Source organism: Mustela putorius, unplaced genomic scaffold (assembly GCF_011764305.1).
Source record: "Mustela putorius furo isolate JIRA1106 unplaced genomic scaffold, ASM1176430v1.1 tig00000151_pilon_pilon_pilon, whole genome shotgun sequence".
Taxonomy (NCBI): domain Eukaryota; kingdom Metazoa; phylum Chordata; class Mammalia; order Carnivora; family Mustelidae; genus Mustela; species Mustela putorius.
The window spans coordinates 7379515-7398262 of NW_025421296.1; the positions used below are offsets into that span (position 1 = coordinate 7379515).

Consider the following 18748-nt stretch of genomic DNA (forward strand, 5'->3'; position numbering starts at 1 on the left):
TGAAATGCTGTGGCTTCACAATTTTGACTATCAGTTCCGTGTGAGTCGCTTTGACTTAAAATTTGCTGGGTTGTAATTATCAAGTGTGTACACAAAGTCCTACTTTACCTTTGAAGTTTTATCTGAGGTCTTAAAGATTTGATTAGGACTCCCTATTTTCTTTGAAACGTGGTTTGGAAAAATATACGCCACATTACAAATACTTTCTAATAAATTGTTCCAGAAATCGTGTATATCTGTGTACATAGCATACGTGGAAAGACACGTGTATGTGTGTGTGTATAATATATCCATACACAGAGAGCATATGTGGACATTTTTTAAGAACTCTATTGTGTTCTTCTTTATTAAGGAAGAAAGTTATTTAATTGCTGCAGTGAATATCCTGACACACAAAATCTTTGTATGATTGGATGGCTGTATCTGTATAATAGACTTCTAGGAATAAAATTTCAGATCAGAAAGCATGTGCATCTGAATTTTAATAGGTCTTTATTATCTAAAAGAGTGGACCAATTAATGTGCAGCAACTCCATGAAAGTTGGTTTGGCCACTCCCATCTCTGGCAACATGAGTAGATGGTATTGGACATCTTAGCTGATGTTGTTTTCTATATGGGAAATCCACTATTTCAAAAAAGACTATCTTTTCATGTATTATTTTGTATTTATTAATTATCCATTTACTTAATAGAATTGGAAAGTATTTGGGGCTAGCAGGAAGTGGTCTTTTTGCATAAGCAGTCACCATCTGTGATTAATATACATGAAGTTAATGATAATAACTTAAAGCTGAATTTTATTACTAAACAAGGTACAGAAATGTTCAGCCTTTCAAGCATTTCCTTCAGTTGGAAATACCTCTGTGAAATTTTGCGCTAGTAGATTCTGCCACAGAAATAAAATGATGGTGGACTTGATGCAAACATTGCAGAGATGACAAACTTGACCGTGAATATAGTTTTGAAATTTCCACATTTTCTTAAGAAATCTTGAGTTTTCACTGTCTCTTCTGAGACTGCAAAAAAAGACTTTTCAGTCTGCTGTGGAGGGATGTCAGTAACATAATTGATTTATTCTTTTTGCCTCCAGGAGGAAGACAACGATCCTATAGTGCCCTTCGATGAGAAACGGAAACTTTTGAGCTGCATCTATGGCTGACCCTCAAAGCCTGCATTGTTTGTCTTCATCTAACCCAGCTCTGATGGACCTCTGTGACAGCTGCCTCTACATGTGCTCTAATGAAATACTAGAAGTGGCTGTACATTCAAAAAAACCCCAATATTCTATATCCATACCACTGCTGCTAGGATTCAGATTTTAGCACATACTGTTTTTTTGCTTATGTGTAGAAGAAATGAAACTAGTTTTCAGAGTTGTTATTAATATGAATATATATCACATATTAATACTGAGACAGGAAAAATACACTCTCAGTGTTAGCGGTCCTTCATTTCCTGTCTCAGAAAATTCACTCATTTGGAGAATAATATAATTCTTAATAATAAGAGTTTTGATCAGGGACAGCATACGGCTTGCAAATGGAACGTGAAAGATTAGTGAAGGTCGTATCGCATGTTGTTCAGCCCTCCTGCCACAATTAATGTCATGCTGGTTCTTATGCAAAACAATTTTGGAGTTAATGCAACAACAGAATCACTTTATGCATTTCTCAAAGGATCAAATTGAATGTAGGAATCTAATTGATTTATCTGACATATTAGAAGCTCTGGTTTCTAGGAGTTTGAGAAAGGCATAAAAATAGGATAAAAAGTAAGTGGGTACTACTTACCAGAAAATAGCTTTATTTTCAATGATAGAAACATAAATTTAATAGTATCCTATAATAATTTAGTGTTGTACATTTTGTAAGACCTTAAAATATTTTATTCTATGGATTTTACTTTAGTATATTGAGACATTGCTTTCTAAAATAATCCACAATATCTTTATTTTAATTAATTTTAAGTGCTACTGGCAAATGTAAGCATATGCTTAGAAGCAGTTAGATGTGACAAAATGAGATAATTTGTGTAAACTAGTAGTATGCCTGGCACAAAGCAAGTACTTAATAAATGTTATTTGTTGTTACAATTATTGTTGTAAAACTGCAAGCCTCATAGTCCTAATTTGGAGGGATTTGGGGATGCAAAATGTCTAAGTCAGAAATCATACAGGTAAAAGGTGTATACGTTGTGAGGTTTTGGATGTGTTGTGGAGAGGCTGTGATAATGAAAGCATTAAATACAAATAAAAATCATACCAAGTATCCCTGAAAAATGACAGCAAAGGAAGATACTGGTAGAGCCTTGTGCAGGGAGAGGCAGGAGCGGTGGCCATGGCAGCAGAGTGAGGAAAAGCAGGAACTTGCAAAGGTTTGGGGTCCTCCCTGAGCCCTGGGCCACAGGAGGGCAGCATTGGGCAGAGTCTCTGGGAAGTGGAGAGAAGCCCTGGATCCTTCCTCTCTGTAGTTTCTCCTATGCAAAAATGAAGAAATGGCAAAGCATGGTTGCAAAAACTGCAACCTGTTTAAAGACCTCTCTCTCCTAGACTAAAACATGCCACACACGCTGAACATTGGTCGTAGGTGTCTCCTCATTTGTAACTGATATCTAAAGATGACCTCTGAAGATCTCATTTTCTTATGGATGAGAAGCCAGTCAAAAGGTGCCCTGGCAATCTTTCAGTAGAGCCTGTGTTCGGGCCCTGAAAGCAGGGTGCAGGTCAAGTCTTGGACTTGACTTTTGTTGCTTCTTGTAGTCTCCAACCATCTGTCCCTGAAAAACACAAACATTATCAATTCAAATGACCTTTAGGGAAATAACTAGTTGCCCAAATTTCCCCCTTCAATGTTTTTTAGTTGAAGCAATCAAATTTACCATCTGTTTTCTTAAGTGAGAAGAGGGACATGAACTACTTGATTCAGCTTGTGGTGTCCATTGCTGAGGCCGTGTGTGTGGAGGCTTAGTAGTCTTTAATATAGGAAACCCCTTCTTCCTTTCTACACTTCGGTACCTCAGGCTCAGACTATGAATGCAGGTGTGAGAGTGATGCTTGTGTAAGAATGAATCTGAAAGTGTAATTTGTAAATCAACACAAGCACAAATAACTGATCTCCAGTCTATCCTCCCTTTGACCGTGTCCTGGGGAAGGAAAGTGAAAGGTATGTAAGGGCCTTGAAATTGAGGAAGGAGCCTCCCAAGCAAAAGTGTGTGTGTATGTGTGTGTGTGTGTGTGTTGGGGGGTGGGTGAAGGGGGTGTGGGGGAGTTAACTTGGGATAAATGACAAATTTTATGGATCTTGAAATGTAATTTAGGGTGGATTTGTTTACCTAACAGGAAAAAAAAAAAAAGCAACAAACGGAGGTGCTTTTTCACATAGCTTATACATCTGAAAGTGTTTCTGATTCATGGTAATTAATGTACCTGATGGTGTCTAAAGTAATATTGTCCTCAGAAGGTTTGTCAATTAAGATAATTTTTTATTGTTGTTGGTCAGTTGAACTGAAGGCTTGCCAATATTGTTGCTCCTTTCAAAGAAGCAGCATTTAGTTTTGTTGGTTGTCTCTACCGTGTTTCTATTCTCTATTTCATTAAGTTCTTCTCTAATCTTTATTATTTCTTTTTCTGCTTGCATTAGGTTTGGTTTGTGATTTTTATAGTATGTTAAGGTAGAAGATTAGGTTATTGGTTTGAGATTTTTTTGTAATAAAGCCCTTTACAGTTATAAAATTTTCTCTAAGCAGGTTTCTGCTGCATCTTGTAAGTTTTGTTTGGTATGTTTTTGCTTTCTTTATCTCAAAGTATAGTTATAAAATTTTCTCTAAGCAGGTTTCTGCTGCATCTTGTAAGTTTTGTTTGGTATGTTTTTGCTTTCTTTATCTCAAAGTATTTTCCAATTTGCCTTGTGATTTCTTCTTTGACTTAATGGTTATTTAGGTGTGTGTTGGTTAATTCCCACATATTTTTGAATTCTAAAATTTCTGTTATTGATCTGTAATTCTCCTCCATTATGATTAGAGGACTAACTCTGCATGTTTTCAATCCTTTTAAATCTGTTGAGGCTTGTTTAATGGCCTAGCATATGGCTTGTTTTCATGACTGTTCTGTGTGCACTTGAGAAAAATGTGTAATCTGCTGTTGTTGATGTGTTCTGTAGATGCCTGTTAGGTCTGGTTGGTTTATGATGTTGTTTAAGTATTCTATTTTGTTTATCTTTTTATTTCTATTATTGAAAATTGGATATTGATGGCTCCAACTATTATTATTGAATTATCTATTTTTCCTTTCTTTTCTATCAGCTTTTTCTTTAAGGATTTTGGTATATATATATATATATATATGGAATATATTTTCCATAAAAATATGGAAAAATATATATTTTTTCCATATTTTTCTGAAGGAGTTCTTTTATTACTAAAAAATGCCCTTCTTTATCTCTAGAAACATTTTTTTGCTTTAAAAAGTAACTTGTTAGATATTAGTAAAGCCATTGCCACTTTCTTATGGTTGCTATTTGCATAATCTGTCTTTTCCGTTCTTTCACTTTCAGTGTATTTGTATTTTTGAATCTGAAGTATGTCTCCTGTATACAAAGTGGGATCTTGTTTTTTCATCCAGACTGACAATCTCTCTGACTTTTGATTGCATTTTTTTAACCATTCACATTTAATGTTATTGTTGACATAGCTGGATTTATGCCAACCACTTTTTGTTTCCTACATGTCTCATGTCTTTGATGTTGTTCTTCTATCTTTCCTTTATTGTTTTCTTTTGCATTAAGTGAATATTTATACTTCAATAGCTTTAGTGATTTTTTCTTTTACTTTCTTTGGACTTTATTTTCTTAGCGGCTGCTCTAGAGCTTACCATATGTGTGTGTATATGTGTGTGTGTGTGTGTGTATGTTTAAGTTTATTTGTTTATATATTAGCATGAACAGGGGGAGGAGCAGAGGAAGAGGCAGGGCAAGAATATCAAGCAGACTCTATGCTGAACTTGGAGCCTGATATGGAGCTTGATCCCACAACCCTGAGATATGACCTGAGTCAAAACCAAGACTCAGATGCTTAACCAACTGAGCCACTGAGGTGCCCCAGAGAGCTTACCATATACCTGTAATTCATCAGAATCTACTTCAGATTTATACTAACTTGGTTACAGTGAGATCAGAAATATTACCTTTAATCCACTGAGCCACCCAGGCGCCCCGAAATATTACCTTTATATTTCTCTATTCATTTTCCTTTTTTGTTACTGTTTTATATATTATATGTACAAATATATGTCCTATGAACCCGACAATATATTGTTATAATCATTACTTTATAGAATTGTCTATTAAAGAAGCTAAGCAAAGGAAGGACAAGTAGAATTTCTTTTTTATAGGATTCCTTATGTTAGTCTTCTTATTTATAATTTCTGGTTCTTATAATTTGGCCCTGTAGATTCACATTACCGTCTGTGTAATTTTCTTACTCCATTCTCTTACTTTGTTTTCACCTACTTCCTATATGTTATTATTGTCAAATACATTACATTTCTATATGTTCTAAGGCTAATAGTACAACTATATGACACTGCTTTATACAGTTGCTTCTTAAGTAAGAGATGGAAGAAAGATGCACTTACACTGTCTTTTATAATTATATAATTACTTTTAGAATTATATAATTACTTTTACCAGTGCTCTTGGTTTTTGGTATAGATTCATACTATTGTCTGGGGTCACTTGGTTTCAGGCCAAAGGATTTCATCTAAGGCAAGTCTACTAGCAACAAATTCTTTTTGTTTATGTGGGAATACATTTATTCTACCTTTCTGTGTGAAAGTTTGTTATATGTAAGATTCTCGATTGGCAGTTTTTTTTTCTTTTAGCACTTTGAGCATGATCTCTCACGGCCTTTTGGCCTCCACTATTTATGTCGTTTCTCATAAGATGTCAGCCATTAAACTTAGTGGGGTTTCCTTCCACATGACAAGTGATTTTTATGTACCTGTTATCAAATTCTTTTTTTTTTTCCTGCTTTTCTTGTTACCTGATCTCTCCTACCTATTCTTCCTATGATGTATCTGGGTGTAGATCTGTTTGTGTTTATCCTAGTTGGAGTTCATTGTTCTTCTTAGATATATAGATTAATATTTCATCAAATGTGGCATGTTTCTGGTCATTCCTTTTTAAATTTTTTTTTCTCCTTCTCTCTTCTCTTTTTGGTGCTACCATTATTCAAATGTTAAGACACTCTTCTTTTTTTAAGATTGTATTTATTAGAGAAAGAGAGAGAGAAAATCAGAGTAGGGGGAGGGGCAAAAGGAGAAGCAGGCTTCCTGTTGAAGAGGGAGCCTGATGTGGGGCTCGATCCCAGGATTCTAAGATCATGACCTGAGCCAAAGGCAGACACTTAACCAGCTGAGCCAGCCAGGTGCCCCTTGCTAAGGCATTTGATAGTGTCCCATATTTCTCTGATCCTGTGCTCACTTTTTCCCCTTTCTACCCACTCCACCCCCTGCTTGTTTGTGTTGTTGTTTGCCTTATTTGTTTAATGACTTGACTGGACTATGCATTTTTTTAAAAATTTTTAATCACCTCTATTACTCCATGCACTGTGAAGCCTAGGAAGTAGCTTCTCAGAGAACTGAAATTCTGGGCATGTGCACATCAGGATGACAGTGATGTAACAGGACTCTCTTGGGTGGTCTCTTTCCTTGATCTCTCTGCTAAGCTTTGCTATGAGATTTGTTCTGATCTTAGGAGGGTTTTTGGCTGTCTCTTTCCATGGTTCCATCTGAAAAACTAGCTAGTGATTTAACTTGTTACCCTGATACAGTTAATATTCTCCTCTTAATTACTTGTCACCAAAATCTCCATTGTTTTCCAGAGCAGCCTCAGGCTTGAACTTCCCCCACACTCTGTTACTAATAAAGTTCATTCTTGTATGGAAAGTTTTGGGGCTCTTTGTTCTTACCGTCTGTCTTAGGCAAAATATTTCTGTCACAGTTCTTGAGCTGTGGATGGGGTCAGCAGCTTGTTTCTTAATGCAGTGACACTCCAGCTTTGCAAATAGGGTTCTGGGTAAGGGCAGTAGCCTCCCATCTTTGTGGCTTGCCTCTCCCAGAATGTAGTTCTAAGATGGAACTACTGCTGTATGAGTGAGCTGGGGCAAAGGTGATCAAGACCCCAGTATTCTCAGCTTGCTCTATCTGTTGTTGAACCTCTGGTCTGTGAGTGGGGGCTTTGGAAGGAAGGGACCTATAATCCTCAGGTGCTTAGCCTCTGCAACCTTTTTAGTATCCCTTGATTGGGAACTGAGGGGAGCCCCAGCTTCCTGGTCATCCCCACCAAGGGTGGAGATTTAATCATGCTAAGCCTGGAGCAGGGGAAGGGAAAGAGTGGGTTCATGGTACTCTAACTATTCTTACTGAGATTAAGAGATTTTCTTGAATAAATATTTCTTCTTTTGCTGTATGTCCTTAGAAAAATTTTCAGACTATCAGATGTCTCCTTTTTTTTTTTTTTTTTTTTTCCAATTCTATCAGTTATGGTTGTTTTGCTGAGAAGCAGGTCTGTGAAGCTCTATTTGTCATTCTGGATGTAATTTTCTCTCATTTACAATAGCGTATTACTTAAAATGTCTGGCTGTCATTTCCCTTTTGGAATTTGCACTCAAGTAAGCATATTTTCCAGAATTTTATGTCAAATATCATCATTGTGATTGAGGGTAGATTCGTGGTTTTTGGTAAAATTTCTTAAAATGAAAATGACCTTGATGTAACAATATTAGGCATTAACTTATGGAATTAATTACCATGTGATTTTATTTCTCTAACCAACTAATTAAAAGCAGTTAGCTAACATATGCTGATAATTTTCAAGTCTTAACTCTACAAACTTTATCCCAAGGTGGCATGTGCATAAATAGACTCCTGAATAAACCTCATTTTCCTTGGAATCTTCATTTCTTTAAAGAACATACTGATACAGAAAATATTCCTATGATAAAAAGCAACCCATATTTAGTTAATTAAATTTAATTAATAGTATAAAACGTTATGGAAAATGTGAGCTATTGTACACTGATGAGATAATGTGAATCCTAAGGATATGCACAGGGAAACATTCTTTCCTTCCTTTCTATGTTCCCTTCCTTTGTTTACAGTTGTTTCCGGTGCTAGTTTTGTGTGAAACTCTTAACTGGCACTCACTGAGATAGTAAGGTGGTGAAATATGAGCCTTCAGACATTTTTAAGAAAGGTAAAAACAACATAGAAGAAAGGATTTTAAATTGGAAATTTTGTGTTGTATCAGGCTTAGATGATGTTTTATTAAAGCATACTAGAAGTTTTATACTTCAGGTTGTAAAGGAATGCCCATTATCAAGTTTTAAGAAACTTTTCAATGAATCTGTATAAGCTGCCTTATAAGGCTTTTGTCCTCCCTCCCTTCGCTTGGAACACTATAGTTTTAGTTAGTCAGTAGAACTTAAGAAATTTCTTAGAGCTGCTCCAAAGACCTAATATCCTTGTTTTACTGCCTTTGGGGCTGATTCATTTTCAGAATAACCCTACTGCATAATTCCTTTGATAAACTTTAATTGCTTTCAAATTATATTGGAATTCAGTCAGCCTCTATAGGAATTTTCCTGTGAAATTGTGTTAGAATCTGGCCCAAAGGGATTTTCTTAAAATGCAGATTAAAGTCCATACATTGCATGAAAAACATTTTATCTTTTATAACATAGAGATGCTTCTTTATCATATAAAGGAGATCTACAGTATTATTATAGTGCAAGACTGAGATGAAAATTGATCCCTTGAAATTTCAGTCATATTAAATAAATTTCCTTATGAATACTTTTTTGAACAAATCTCATTTGAATGAAATGATCTTGGTATACAAAAAGTCCTGTAATATATGTGATTTCTTCCCCCCGCTTTTTTTCTATTCATACTTATACATTATTCTCATATGAAATGGTTCCAATATTCAATAAATATATTTGAGGCATTATTAAAAAAATTCACATGCAAGTCTAGGCAAGTGTTTTATGATGGCTTTGCAGAAAGGAACTTGCCTCTGCTAGTAGGCTCAGTAATCAAGAAGGCCAAGCCAGAAATGTGAAGCTCTCTGGAAAAAACAAGAGACTAGGTATGAGAAGCGTATGATTCCACAGGCTTCTATTTTCTAGGTCCCCACAAAGGAAATGTACACACAGTTCTTGTGGGTAGATTGGTCTTCCCAGGGAGAGAAATTAATACTTCAGAGCACCAAGGAGGTGATTTTCTCATTTAGGTAAGTGGGAGAAAACATTCCAAGTGGTATTCTGCTGTGTGGGACAAGGTGAGCAGTTAGCTCCAAGGAATGGTACATCACACCGAGGTTAGGACCATTATTACTGCCAGTCCTTGCACAAAACCACATATTTGAAAACATCCTACGGACATTGATTACACTTATTATTTCTCACTGCAGTTCTGACCCTTGGGTTCTAGCCTTGCCTTGTGTCCCTCTGTTCTCAGAGCCCCTTGAGACTATAAGATACATTGTTGTTAACTTAACATCTTTGGCAGGATTATATGTGTTTCACTACTACCCTTGGAGAAGTTTTCTTTCTTCTGGGTTACTGACAACGAGTCTATATTTTAACATTCTTGCACATTTGTATTAAATATATTTTTCTCCTTGTAATTTCTATACTATAGGAGTTAGTTCAAAAGAGGCAGACAATATTGAAGCCAGAAAAAACTTTCTTTTCTTTCTTTCTAAATCACCTTTTAAAAACTATTGAGAGATGGTGACATAATTGATTTCTGGAGTTTCTTAATTCTGTCCTCTGATTTTGCCAAGGGAAAATTTCCTTTCCTTATTTTTGACCAGAAAGGAAAAGAAATGTGTCAAGTACCTATGGTCGAACCTCTTCATCTGACGAATTATTTGTATTTTTTATTTCCTTTAGACTCTTTCCAGTGCATTGCACAATGCTTTTAAGAAAACGGACTTCCTTCAACAGCATTAGTTCCCAGCATTACTGTGTGAGGTGGGAGAATTAGGAATCGGAATCTATGATATATCTCTTCCAGCTGATATGTGGAAAGGAAACTCCAGCATAGCCAAATGGAGAGAAGGCAGGGTCTGCACCTAGAAAGTGATATATAATAAGAGTGCATACGTGGGGCAGGTGCATGAATGAAAGGAGATATGAAGATGTCACAAAAATTTCAGTGAAGCCAGACCCACCAGCAAGTAATGGCTATAATAGATACAGGTCAGTACCTTAGATGATTTAAAGTGGTATTCGTAACACCATCCTCTGAGCAAAGTTTTTGTTTGACTCTAAGTTATGTGCTCTCCTCATGTCAGGCATTCTGATGGGCAGGCATTCTAGAAGATTCCAGGCATAGACTGAAGCCAGACTCTTTGATTTGAATTCCAAGTCTGAGTACTGCCAGTGATGTGTGACCTTGGGCCATGGACTTAATCACATTGGGTATCAGCTTCTCCATCTTTGGATCTCAAGATTTAAATCTTCAGATGTTCTTTTTTGGGACATCTGAATTAAGTGTTTACTGTTATTAACACTCATGGGAATATCTGAATTAAGTGCTGTTATTACTACATCACTTATAGGAATGTCTAAGACATTAGAGAAGCCCTTTTAGAATATAGTTGTCTTAATCACGTATAGAAGTTGTATTCACTTGAGCAACAACTGTTGATTGTGCAGTTTTATAAGTCCCAGGCATTGTGTGAGGTGACGGGGATATAGTGAGGAATGGACCAGAGCAATCCCCTCTTTTCTGGAATGACAGGTGTTAAGGGGGTAGGCTGCCTGGCAACCTCAGCTTGCCCACCCACCCTACACACTCTCTGGAGACTGCAATGTGTGCACCTCTGCACTCAGCCTCTCAGCATATCCAAGACTACATAGATCACCTCAGATCTCATTTCATGTCCAAGATGACTGATATCCAGTTCCAGTCTTTCATTCCTCAGTCAAAACACTGAGAAGTAGGTTTTCTCTAACCTTTAATGGTCCAATGGCAAAATACCAAACAAGTTTTCATGACACTGAGTACAATATAAATATCAAAGAACTGTAACTGTCTGGTGTTTCCATTGCCATACCTTGTTAATGACATGTGTTAACTCTGTCATGAGATTGGAATGGACCATCCTATGGTTCTGTGCTTTCCTTGTGATGGCTGGCAGGTCTGCATGTCCATGGATGAAGGAGGCACTTCATATCACCAGTTCCCAAGAGCCCAGGGCTTTTGAAACAGGACTGCCCAACACTGTCCCCTTCCTTCTCTTCGTCACTCACTTTAGCCTCTTTGCAAGGATCATCGGTTTTGTGCCCACTGGCTCTCCCTGGGCTTCCACACGGACAGTCATGGACTGTGGCACATGTCAGTTAGTCACTCCCATACTGAGAGAGGAATATCATTCACCAAGGCAAAATCTGCTGAGGAGTTCCTCATCATTTTTCTTCTTCCCACATCCTGGGTACTAAAAGCAGCTATAGTCCACAACTAGGTGACCGAATATCAAATTACGTGAAAGAAGATGATGAAATGCTTTGCAAAGGACGAGTGAAGCCATACTGTGAAATGAAGAGTAAATAGGTTTACTTCATTTTATATGTTATTTTCTGTTGATGCAGAAAAATAATTTAAAAAGCTGACTATGACTGCGTCTTGTATGGTTAGATAGAGACAGTCTCCCAAGGGTAACTTCCTTGTTTCAGAGTCACTGAGGGACCCTCTCTTAGAGATGTACATGTAGGCACATAGGTATGCCCCACTTGGAGGGAGGGCACAGAAGAGTGTGCCCTCTTGAGGGGAGCTCCTTTTGGTAAGGAATGCTCTGGGGTACAGTTGACACTATTTCCATAAAGAGCTAGGGTCCTTCTGGGGAGGGAAGAAAGTAAGACTCTCAAGTGAGTTTGAAAGTTAGGGGAACCTGTGGGAGTTCACTGATTGGGAAGGGCCCCCTGAGGCCCAGTAAAGCAAGATACCACATGGGAGGGGCGGGCCTATCTGGTGATAACATCCCATGAAAGCAATAGCCTAAGAGTTGTGGGCTAGGACTGGTGGCAACATTTTGGGGGCTGAGGCTGGAATCTTCTGTGGTTGGAAAAAGTCACTTTCTGCTTGGAACCTGACTGGAATCTTATCTCCCAAATTCTCTCACAACACACCAGACTTCCTAGGCAACAACATGAAATCCAGGTAGCATGGGGCAATATTTTTTTTAATGAATTCCCAGGTTTGTGTATGCTAGATAATGGTTAAGTTAAGAATTTTTAGCTTGTCTTATCTCAAATGGAAGTAGAGTATTTAATTTCCAAGAGCCACTTAGGTGAGAAAGAGTTGAATACTCTGTGAAGGTAAGTGGACTTGTTATCTGGAGAACTTCCTACATTCACTAAATGTTGACACTCTTTGCTTTTGCTTCCAGGGGAGTCGGTGTTTTTTTCGTCCGTAAGTGGTCTGTTCATTGCCCACATTAATGAAGCCTCTCTTGGGGCCAGAATGGGTGAATGAAAGTAAGCTCCTCTATTGGCCACCTACATTGATAAATCATACTTCTTCACAATGATAGAGCACCAAAGACAAACAATTGCAATGCATGGACCGTTTGTTTCATCTTGGTGTGTGCAAAAAAAAAAAGAATAAGTCTTCACAGAGGTAGATTTTCAGTTGCCCTTCATTCATCAAAAAAAAAAAAAAAAAAATACACAAGCTAACAGAACTTTACTGTTTCTGACTGAAAACACTCTAGCATGAGAATCTGGAGCAGATAAAATAGAGTCATTTGGTTCCTGTAAGCTCGAAGCTACAGAATTTGATCTAGTTCTATCTAGTACATTGAAATTTTAGTAGCTTTGTGTGAGCTGGGTTTCAGACAAGGTTCTAATAAAAAAAATCAGCAATTACTGAATTATTGAATTGCATAGTTAGGAAATGGGCAGGGTCCTTTGCAGTAGCACATTAAGTACAGAATTAAGTGACAAGGAGACTTGAGGGTCACTCTGGGACTGAAAGTCTCATTCAGTTACACAATGGACAAGTCCCTTCTTGGACAGGATGTTGGTTTGTGGGAGGTGATCCAGAATATAAGTGTGAGTTAACAGTAGTCCTTTTAATTCCATTCTCCCGTATTTCTAATTAATCCAGCCGTATTGGAACACTACCTTATTGTGTTTCTTTATACATTTCTATCACAGAACCCCAATATATGATATCACCATTGATAAGTTTTCTCAGTTTACACATTCCACTTATTTCCATGCTCACTCTCTAGTCAGGACCAGTGAAATTTATGTAACGATATATTATTATATGCTTCTCAATTTCAATCCATCAGAAATATTTAACAATACTTTATGTAATACTGTGAAACTACTCCTAAAGGAAATTATTTTGTTGAGTGCATTTAACTAATGCATTATCATTTTTTTAAAGATATAGAGCTTTCTAGAGAGCAGTCCCACTGACAGGGGCCCCTAACAGTTTAGGGTAAGAGCTACTCCTTACTGAAATGCCTCCTGGGATGATGGCCAAATTCACTTTGAAACCAAAAACAGAATAAAATAATGTTTACATGTTTTTGGGGTCAGACAAGCCCATTATGATGATTTTGCTTCATGCTTGTCATATAGTCTATAGTTTTCTTAATCCTGCATGTCCTGATGCAGATTTTATGCTTCAGCGAGCAGGCATCTCTGGTCACAAATGCAAGGGCTGTTGCACAGTAGAAAGGGTATATACAAGATGGTTACGATGGCCTCGGAAACATAGTCAAAGCCAAGTGCAGTAATTAGACTCCTCCTTCTATTTGTTTCTCTTCTGTTGCTGTAATTAAACATGATTGGTAACATCTGACATTTCTCCTGTGGCAGGGAGGGAGGCAGCATGCAAGGGTATCGTTTATGTATTTCGTGAATACTTACTGAGTTCTTAGTGTGTGTCTGTTAGTGTCCTGTGCTAAGGGAGATACACTACTTGCCTGAAATATACCCAAATAATTCAGAGCCTCTTCTAAAGCCAGATGGATGGCACAAAGTATATGTTCAACAAAGAAAAAAAAAAGAACATTCTGAGATGAACAGGGACTGTTTCATGGGGAGGGTGGCTTTGGACTTGAAAGTCGGAGAGGAAGGTTAGAGAGGCAGGTGAGGAGAGGGCCTCCTGCTACCTAGACCAGTAGGAAGAGAGGTGTGAGGAGGGTGGGTGCAATACAGAGCTGGTGACGGGCCATTTTAGCTGAGTCTAAATATAGGCAAGGAAAATGGAGAATTACTACGATCAAAGGCAAGTGAAGGAATCACAGTGAGTATTTTGAGAGCTAAGTTAGGAAGTCTGACCTTTATCTATCTACCAGAGATCATGGATTCATTATGCGAGTTAATTGTGAGCACATAAGAAGCATGCACCGTGACAGACACTGGAGATGCTGGAGGATAAATGATACAGAGCCAGCAACGAGGCCCAGAAGCATTCTGAACAGGGGATTGAAGTTTCTGGAGATTATGCTCCCACGTTATTCATGGCGGTCTGGAAGCGGGGAGCCTGGAGGCTGGCGGGCCTGTTGCCCAGAGATGTGGGCAGGCAGAGACCGATCCGGGTCGAGAAGCAAGATGGAGAAGCAGATGGGGCAGGGGCCTGCTTTACCTCCTGGCTTGAGCACTGGGGTCTGAGTCTGCCTCCTTACTTGGACAAACTGTTTTCCTCACGAGTCACTCATCTGCCAAGCAGATGGGTCTAGCTGTCAGTAATCTGCTGCCCCTCCGCTTACTTTGTGGGGTGCATCATCTGCAAACATTTCACATTACTCTGCGTTATTCTGCAGACTCCACGAAATACAAAGTGGCCCTCTCGTGTGCTCTAAATGTCTTACTTGTAAATTGCTCTCACAAAATAGTACAGGGCCCGGGTCTGCTCCTCGCAGGCAGCATTTAAACACCTGGAAAGTAAGGACTGTTTTCATTCTCTTTGTTAGGGTCCCACAGAGTGTTTTCTCCCATACACTTGATGCCTGACAGGATTCCCAGTGAGGTAAAAGATTCTGGACTTGCTACCAGACCCAAACAAACCTTGGTAACAACTAAATACAAATTTACTTGTCTTTGTGGAAATGTAAATAATGTGTGTGTGTGTGTGTGTGTGTGTGTGTGTGTGTATTCCCCCTCCCCCATCTTCCCTTCTCAGTAATCCTTGTGGAATCCATGATTTCACCGGTAGGAACATTTGGCCTCTGGAAAACACCCAGCAGCTTTCTTGCCTTTCACATTATCCTAAAGCCACGTCACCCTTCTTCTTTTCGACTTGCTGACAACACAGTTGTTCAGGGTCACACGCTCAGGATGGGTGTGTCTTCTTGATAAAAACTAATGGCCATGTGGTTGTTCCATCAGCTTCTGACCTTGTTTCTATTTTCTAAAAGTGTTCTCTAAGAGGATGCACGGGCTGGGCCCCTCAGCTCCCCCTCAACATCCTGTAACCCTGTAGGTTCCCCATTTTCTCTGGACCCAGCAGTCTTCTCCGGGCCATAGATGACAAATCCAGAAGGACCTTGGAGATGGGCATCCATGAAGCAAAGCAGAGGAGGTGGGCACTAGGCATTCCTCTGCTGGCCCATGAAGAGTTGCTTGAACAGAGCGGTCCCCAGCCGGCGGTCGGGGGAGGGGGTGGGAAGGGGTACCAGACAGGGATACAGAGCAAGACCAATGGGTGGGCAAACCCACCATGGTGCTCTCATGGGTTCATCCCTTACCTGGTCAGCGTCCAGTCTTCTACTCTGCTTTTTGCTTGTTTTTACACAGGGCTCCCTTGCATATTTGTATTCCTTAAAAAAAAAAATGGATGTATTCTATCCGCTTTATGTCACCTGAGTGATTTTTCATTTAATGTAGGCTAGTGAGCTATTTCTCATTTTGATGGGGATTTGTCTTTGGAATTAATTTCAGTCATTTCTTCCTCTCTTCATATCTTTAGCAACTTGCAAACATTACTTGGAAAGACTAGTTTAAATGATTTATTGGATCTTTAAAAAACCATTAATATGTCTTCTTATTCCATAATTATTTTACTTAACAGATTATAAAGTTATACCTTTTTCTTATTTAGAAGTGAACTAAAAACCCCAGCATCATTCTGTTTATGTGGTCAATAGAGGATTTTAAAATAATGACCAGGATTAGCTGGTTGTGTCCACACACTTCAGTGGATTTTTGTCAGCTTTTGCAAATACCGAAACAATACTATTATTTTTCTCTTACTTTAAACTCACCAGAGAAAAGATACAACTCTAGGCAGTTTTTCAGTTAACTTAGTCTTTCTATTCAGAAGGGTATCACGAGAGTGTTGCCTGAAAGCCTTGCCCCTTGATGAGGCAGTGAGGAGCCCGACCCAGACCCTGGCGTTGCTCCGCCATGACATCCTTCTCTGCACGAGCATATTGGAATGTCTGTGGATGGGTGAACTGCCTTAGAAGGACAGCCTCCCGTGATTCCTAATCCCAGTACTGCAACAGCGGGCAGAGCTGCCTGACAGAAAAGGCTTTTCCCAGCTTTGTGTGAATCACCACTCAGGCGTTTAAAAACATGGAGTCTGCTCTTCCAGCGCAAAGGACTTCTGTTAATATTAATGAAAAGTCACACATTCACCTCCAAGCCAGAAGGGATGCCTTCAATCTTTCCCCAGGATTCCTAGACTATAGAGAAAGAGTATCTGTCCTTTTCATAGTCGAGCGGAATGGAATAGTGAAGCTTAGGGGAAGTCTAGCAACATTTAAAATAAAGCTTTCCATTTGTTGACAGTAGACAAATACTTGAGCGTCAGAACTTAATGCGAATGGCTCCATTTGGAGTTTTGCAAGATCAAAGGGAGGTTTAGAAACCCGTTACGGATGCTTACCACTCATTTTCTCACTAATTCAAATCAAGTGTCTTTCAGTCAGAAAAGCAGAGGAGATAAGACATATTAGATGAAAGGCAGGAAGAGTAGCAACGCGATGGTCCTGTTCCTCATCTCTTAAGGGAGGCTGTTCCATCATTCCTGTGGGGCGCGACTACCTCTGATGTTGGCTGGCTAAGGGCACCCCAAATGAAGCTTTTTCAAACTATTAGATTGATTAGCAAATCCTTACAACCAAGAGTAATAGAAAGCATTCGACCATAGGGCAGTATTATGTAGCACTGTTCTAAGAATTACCATTTTTATGGTTCAGTTTTCTGTGTCAATCCACGTGATGAATCCTATTCGCTTTGAGAATTTGAGGGTAGTTCTTAACTTTGCTGAAAATATAGGAGACACCTGCGTAGTGGATGAAGCATGGGTTTGGGAGTTAGAACCCGGGCTCATAGTTGTTTAGTTATGTGGTAAACGCTTACGTGTGATGCGCGCAGGTACTCAGCCTCTTAGTGGCAATGGAATGGTGTGTATGGAATTGAATTTTGTGAGCTTTGGTATTGCAGATAGTCTGTCACATTTAGTCTGCCCAGCAATTTTCTTTTGGAACTCTCTGTCTTCTACCTAACGAGGTGGCCAATGCCTGACTTTCTCTATAACATGGAGACGTGGACTGGGGCAATCTAAATACTCAATTTATTGGTCACGGTGATTAGCGTGGGATTGATGGACACATGGCCCCATCTGGGCCAATCTGAGAATGTGGCTGGAGCTTCCTGGAAAGAGGAATAAGTGAGCTATTCTCCAGGATTACAAGGTGTAAGAATGGTATTAACTGAGTTTTCAGGTATGAACTCACCTAAGAATAAATTTTAACCCACAGAGAAAGAAGCCCACAGAGCTGGGAAGAGCCCACACGAGAGGGCTCTGACATGTTTTGAGTCACTGATTCCAAACTTAACTTGGGTCCAATTCTGGACATTTCAGTTATTTGGAATCAACTTTTTTTTTTTTTAAACCTTTTTGTATTTCATTTTGTTTGGACTAGTTTGAGTCCTGACAAGAATATTTTGATTCTTTATTGGCAAAATTGGGATAATAATGCTATTTTCCTTAAAGATTAGCTGTGATGATTGAATGAGGTAAGGTAGGTGAAAGTAAGTGACCTACATTACCTATGGAACACATCACTGACCATAGGTGAAGGACTTGGCCCACTAGCCTTGAGATGGGGAAGTTAAGGGAGTGACAACCTTGCTGCTTCTCTCAGATACTCTAGTGAGATTATCAGCTTTTAAACTGAATCTTTGTCTTCTGCTCAGAGGTATCATCACTATTGCAAGTGAATTATGTTTATAATTTATACTAACAGGAAAGGAATAAAAATCCCGCAGCCACTGGTATCCATTCCTTTAACGGCTATTGGAATGTTTCTATTCTCAGGCACTGTTTTATGTGCTGGTGCTGGGGAGATAGCAGGGAGAATGTGTGAATCAGCTTCTTCCCCCATCATGACTGCATTTCCATATAGATGCAGGATTGTACCCAGGAACAGACTCCAAATGGGAGTCAGCATTTGGCTCCTGGAAACATGACTAAGGATTACAGTCTCGTTACATGAGCTTGGCTGCTCATGTTCCTGGTCAGGAACACCAGGATGGTACCCCACAGGCAATCTGATTCCTTTCTTCAGTTAATTATTTATTCAGGAGAACCGGGTCTGCCCTGACTCTCTTTTCGCTAAAATTGGAAAATGGAGAAGACAGTTTTTTTCAGAGGATCTCAGTATGCATGAACGAGGCTTCCACAGATGCGGAGGGAGATGATGAATACCGACGGTT

At 39.0% G+C, this 18748-nt stretch overlaps 1 protein-coding gene across 1 annotated transcript in view; it reads left to right on the top strand.

Annotated features, from left to right (window-relative positions):
* Nucleotides 1-2093, top strand: part of CA8 (carbonic anhydrase 8) — an 86906-nt gene extending 84813 nt beyond the window's left edge. Inside the window, exon 9 of the mRNA XM_004778360.3 lies at nt 1092-2093. The gene's annotated coding sequence lies outside the window, so the exon portion shown is untranslated. The remainder of the gene's footprint in view (nt 1-1091) is intronic.
* Nucleotides 2094-18748: the final 16655 nt, after the last annotated feature.